The sequence below is a fragment of the Lycium ferocissimum genome, unplaced genomic scaffold, assembly GCF_029784015.1.
Source record: "Lycium ferocissimum isolate CSIRO_LF1 unplaced genomic scaffold, AGI_CSIRO_Lferr_CH_V1 ctg5519, whole genome shotgun sequence".
Lineage (NCBI taxonomy): Eukaryota > Viridiplantae > Streptophyta > Magnoliopsida > Solanales > Solanaceae > Lycium > Lycium ferocissimum.
In genome coordinates this window covers 90,642-96,992 of record NW_026726013.1, presented here as the reverse complement: position 1 = coordinate 96,992, position 6,351 = coordinate 90,642, and positions in this window count along the sequence as shown.

The following is a 6,351-nucleotide window of genomic DNA, read 5'->3' as shown; positions in this document are numbered from 1 at the left end:
CATACTTTCAAATCAATACTAACTCAACCCATTAAACCTTTGTTCATGACATAAGAATCATAACGACACAATTAACATATCAAACAAGACAATTCATTTTTATTTCCAACCTTTCCATAGCTCACGGCCATCATTCATATTTCCAACTTCAACCCAATTTATTCAACTTCCAACTCCAATATAAATTCTACCAAAACTACAACTAGAATGTAACATAACATTCAACTTATTTCATTTATACAACACTACACACACGCTCCACACCACACTTACAACACACAAATTCTTCATACTTCTCATTTGTTTCATAAGATCATGACAACATAATCAATATGCTAACAAGTTTAACAATTTTCCTTCATACAACTACTAGGTGCCACGGCCACAACACACTCACACACATGCACGGCTAACACACTCACAAACACAATTCCATGATTTCCATACCATCCCACTTATTCTAACATCCACAAATCTTCCATAATATGAAAGAAAGCATGAAATTCTTACCTTTTTCCAATAGCTTCTTCTTGCCAAACAAGCACTCCCTTGACTTGAAAGTTATACCAACTTGTAAAGCACCTTGAACTTAGTATGAATACATGAAAATTACAATTTTTGAACTAGGATTGAAAGGCTAGAAAATTTTTCTTCTCTTTTTCTCTCTTCTTTCTCCTTGGGGCCGAATGGCTCTTCTTTTTTGTTCTTGATTTTTCTTTGATTTTTCTTGAAGGTTCTTGAGCCTAGCCTCCTTCATATAATTAATCACATGGAAAAATTGATTAAAATTTTCCATGGGCTTGGCCTTCATGGCCGGCCACCCCTTAAATGTTGGGCCCAATTTTCTTATTTTTTTTTGGCCCAATTCTTCATGAATCTTAATTTGTAATTTCCGAAACAAATTTCCAAAATTCCAATTTTGCCCTTAGGCCTTCTCCATTGTTTCCGCATTCAAGCTTCCATATCCGCCACACACCTACTAAGAAAAATTCAAACATGGCCTTCTTTCTCATAACTCACAATTATTTCGAATTTTCCGATTATGCAAAAAGGCTGATATAACGAAAACTCTTGAGCCGAGAGATTGTGAAACCTTTGATTGAGTGTTTGTTGAGAGGATAGGTTATTAGGAATTCTAATCCCTCTCTGGTCATCCTAAGAATTTGGTTGCTTCTTATTCTTAAATTTAGAGGTCTTAGTTTTCTATAACTTTGGTTGCTAAATTGAGTCTAAGTTGTGTCAAATTATCTATCTCTTTTATTTCTTGCATTTTCTTGTTGTTTCGTTTTGAATTATTATATCACGAGGTAGAATGAGTATTAGAAAATGACTGGTACGATATGAATAAACATGAATGAACAGAATATGTTTTAAAAATGAGAAAAGGATTATGCGGAAGTGATGAGTTTCGAAGGATACAGAGGTAGCATAAGATTCCTCGTGTACAAAATAAAAGATAGACGTAGGCGGGAGAAATGATAAGGAAATTCTAAAGGAAGCACCCGAGATAGACGTAATTAATTAAGTACGAATATGGAATGAAAGGGGAATATATAGTTATGAATCTAAAGGTGTGGTACGATGACAAGGTGATAAGATAAGGCCATCACTAAAGTAAATTTGAGATGACTTGAGTAAGTTAGAAGTTGGTACTGAGCACACAACAAGGGTGAAAGGCCATAAGGTATAAAGGAGTACTACGCGTACACGACTTCACCTCGAAAATAGTGGAATCCTTAAAGGACAAAGACGGTAGGCTTGAGGAGCAAATGATGTATTGTAGATCTATTAAAGGAAACAGAGATGATATAGGTTGGGATAAAGATAATGTTACAAGAGGACTTTGGACACTTACCATCAGGATATAGGTGCTACATAATCGAGATTAGTTAATTATTGATTGGAGTAAGTAGAATGTGACCTTGGATGAGTTGCTACACTAGTCGTATTACTCAAGTACAGATTATCAGATGAGATTTTGTACTATATATAGAAAGGCTCTCGTCGCTTCGGGAAGTTGATAAGGTTTCGTACGTGGATAATCAAGTTATAAACTATAAAGAAAGACGTGAATATGGTACAGTATGCCAAGTAAATTGGAAAAAGGATCAGATGAATTTGAGATTGGAATTAGGTACACAGAGCAGAATATAAACGGATAATGGTATAACTACACCCTTAAAGGGGGGAAGCGAGTGAGAGAAATGCAAGTATAAGATGGAAACAATTGACGCTGCAATATAATTGACATGGATGCTTAAACTTCAAGTAAGATCCCTTGTTAAAACAAGTTAGTAAGGTCTGAAAGCCAGCAATAAATGGATAGAGTCAGGATGGTAATTGAGACAGTGCTGAGAATTATTCGTAGAGATCTTGAAGGATATGACATGAGAAAGTGGGTGCGTATAAGAAGAAAGAGTACGACAAGAGAATGGTAATGAGTAACTTAAGAGATATTATAAAGGATAGCGACGCTATACAGGATTCGAGGCTAAGATGTTGACAATAGAGTTGTTCGCTAATAATATTGCGACTTATAAGTAACAAATGAGAAGGAATAGAAAACCTCCTATAGTAGGAAGCGAGAAGATCTAAGGGTGAATAAAGAAAGGGAAAGGAGTATGACCAGATAAGCTACAAGCGAATGTTAGTACGGAGGGGATATGTGAAGTTGAATGAACCAGGAGAAGGAAAGACTGTGACTAAGATTGGATATACTTTATACAAGTCGTACAAGAGTAGTTATGTTACCTATGAATATTTATATGCTAGGGATGAGCCAAGCGAGTACTTGATGAGAAAAGTTTGGATTCAGTAATAACAATACGGTTATGATATTCTGGGTGCATTAAGGAAAGATGTAAAGATGGTTTAAGCCAAATTACCGAGATAGAATTAGTACTGAGGACAAACAGGACATGGCTATGGTTGAATCAAAGATCTATCCCGATACCGGTTGTAAGATAAGAGAGGAGAAGACAAGGTAAAACATAAGGATTATTGAAGCGACGCTAAGGTATTTCTTGGGCTAATTTGAGCACCTTCGCATATTCTTGTAAAGAGTGCAACATAATGTGTGACAGGAAAGTTAAGAGCAAAATCTGAGCAAAGGGGCAATAGAAAAGTTTGAATTAAAGATAAAGAAATGACACGAGATAATGTGCCTAGAGTGCTACAAGTTGGGTTAAGGGAATTATAGAATGGTTTAGGTGAGGCGATTAGAACAAGCTGGTTACTGATGACAGTGAACTTATATGTCAAATCAAAAATGCGTCGGAATTATACCAGCCAATGATACATAAAGCACGGAGCGGCTATGTAAAGCCATTACATGAGGGAACTTCATCGTTACTTGATAACTAACTCTAAGGATAGAGGTTAAGAGCTAAAGAGCAGAGTGACAGTTAAAGTCTTCTAAAGAAGTCAAGAAGTAATGTATGAGGCTAAAGATTCCAGAATATGGACTTCATTACAAGCTTACCTCGCACTCCACGGAAATATGACTCTATACGGGTTATTGCAAATAGGCTGACAAAATCAGCCCATTTTCTCTCAGTCAGGACTACTTATTCAGCTGAGGACTGTGTGAGGTTATATATCAAGGAAGTGGTAAAACTTCATGGGGTTCCCACATCTATTATATCGGACAAAGGAGCCCAGTTTACAACTAACCTCTGAAGATCATTCGAGAAGGGATTGGGGACATAAGTGAATCTTAGCACAGCATTTCACCTTCAAACCGATGACAAAAAAGCCGAGCGTACTATTCGGACACTAGAAGATATGTTACGGCCCGTATGATTGACTTGTGTCTGGATGATCGATACCACTACTTATTGGAGTCCTGGCTATAACAATAGCCACGATTCTAATACCCAGGTAGTACCGTATGAGGCCTGGTATGGCAGGAAGTACAGGTTACCTATTGGCTGGTTTGATATTGGTGAAACTAAGTTAATTAGCCCAGATATGATTCGCGAAGCGCCTGATACCGATAAAGTAAAGCTTATTCGGTGAAAGATTATTGGCGGCCTAGAGTCGACAAAGGTCATACGCATAATCGGTCGACGCTTAGAGTTCCGTATGGCGATTGGGTATTTTTGAAGGTGTCACCCATGAAGGGTGTAATAATATTCGGTAAGAAGGGGAAACTTAGCCTGAGGTATAATGGGCCTTATCAGGTTGTTCGTAAGGTAGGCAAGGTTGCCTATGAATTAGGCCTACCGTCTGATCTGGAAGCAGTACACCCAGTGTTTCATGTGTCTATGCTTCGCAAAGGCATTGGTGACCCTTCCAGGGTGTTCCCCGTAAACGATGTCCAGTGACGCAAGAGCTATCTTACGGGTGGATAATCCTATAGCTATAATGGATCGTCGTCGAGAAGGTTGCGTACTAAAGACGTGGCTTCCGTTAAGATACTGTGGCGGAACAATAACAGGGAGGAGGTGACTTGGGAAGCTAAAGAGGAGATGAAGAAGAAATATCCTCACTTGTTTGATTATATTGACTGGTGAATAAAGCTATATGATAGCTAAGGGACTCCCCCGAAATGCTTATAAGACCCTGTAAGACTAGTATAACATTCGAGGACGAATATTCTAAAGGGGGGAAGGATGTTATATCCCGTATTTTTAAACATTGGGACATTCTAAAGCTAATCGCGACAAGTTAAGGACAAGACTATTTTGGGATACGGGGTGGAGACTTTTAACTTCCGATTTTATTTCAATGCACAAATTGCTTATAAATTTTACTTGGTATGGAAATATTAGTGAAGATTAGGGATTAATTAACCATGATTAAATTGTTAAGTGGGGATTAGTGATTAATTAGACCACAAAGTGGGCCCCACAATATATGGCCGAATGTGATTGGCTCTTGAAGGATAATGGGACACATGTCAAGGTTGGACATGTGTCACCATCATGTGTGGCATATATAAAGGGAAATTGATGACTAATGAATCATTTATCATCTTCACAAACAAAAGAAAACTAAGAGATAGAGAGAGACTCTCGGCCATGGCAGGCCGAGAGTGAAGCTTGGTGATTTGGATCAAATTTGATTTTTCTTCAAGTGCTTCGACTCTTTGGAAGGTGTATAATAACGTGGGATTGATCTTAGATAGCAAGAACAAGTATTAAATTCAAGGCACAAATTCTAGCCAAGTTGAGAAGTCAAGTGTAAAAGGTAAGGTTTGATCTTCTTTTGCATGTATTATGGGTGGTTTGTGCGTGTTGTAGTGTGTAGAAATGAATGAAAATCATGGAATTATATATGTTGGTGTTGAGGCCGTGTAGGGGCTGTTTGTGTAGGGAGATGGTGAATTGATTTACTTGATATTTTGGTTGTTATTGTTATGGATTTTATGGTAAGAATGAAGGTTTAATGGTTCAAGTTGGAGTTGTAATTGTTTGTGGGCTATTGTAGAAGCTAATATGATGTTAATATAATTTCTTGCATCTATATAAATGATGTTGCTAAATGTGTGGTTGTTGGTATGATTTGTGAAATTGGAAGAAAAGAATGTGTTGTTGTTCTTGTTGAGTTGGGAAGATTGCGGGTTGCATTATATGTTGGTCAATGCTGTTTTGAATATTGTGCGGGTTGTCCGAAGTGTTCTCGAGTCTTGTTTGAATGGTCTCGGGTTAGCACTTAAACGCATGATCATTGGTGTTGGCTTGATTGTATGTGGTTGATTTGAATGTAAAGGAAATGTCGTCAAATTATTTAGAAAGGAGTTACTAACGTTAGAATGCGTTTCGAATTCCCTCGTAGCCTAATCGTATTTCTTGACATCTTAATATAGGTTAAAGTACTATTGGGCAGTGTATACGAGTTGTGTTGCGAGTAAACGCTAAAGGTATGTAAAGCTTACCCTTTCTTTCTTTTGGCATGTCCTAGATGTAAGTATGAAACGATATGAGCCTTGGGGTAATTCTATTCATAAGTTCCGAGCATGTATTATGATTCTTATTCACTTCTTGATATTTGAATTCTTAAAATAGTCGGGCTACTACCCTCGAGCTTTCTATATGATCGGATAGTAAATGATTCATGAAAGTTTCTATTCCTGAAAAACTCTATGTTGACTAATGACCATAACTTTCATAAGCTATCTTGTATTGGTTTGTTACATGACTATGATCCCTGAGAACTTCCTTAATACAGTTTGTGATGACATTTAGAGAGAACTTAATATGGCTATTATCCTGATACTCGAGCGTTGGTTAGTCTACTTATCTATAGAGTCTTAAAAGATGATTTATATACATATGGTTATTCACTACTCTGTTTGTGCATTCTTTTTTTGCATCTTTCTCGAGTCCCTCACTAGAGGGTCGGGTACGG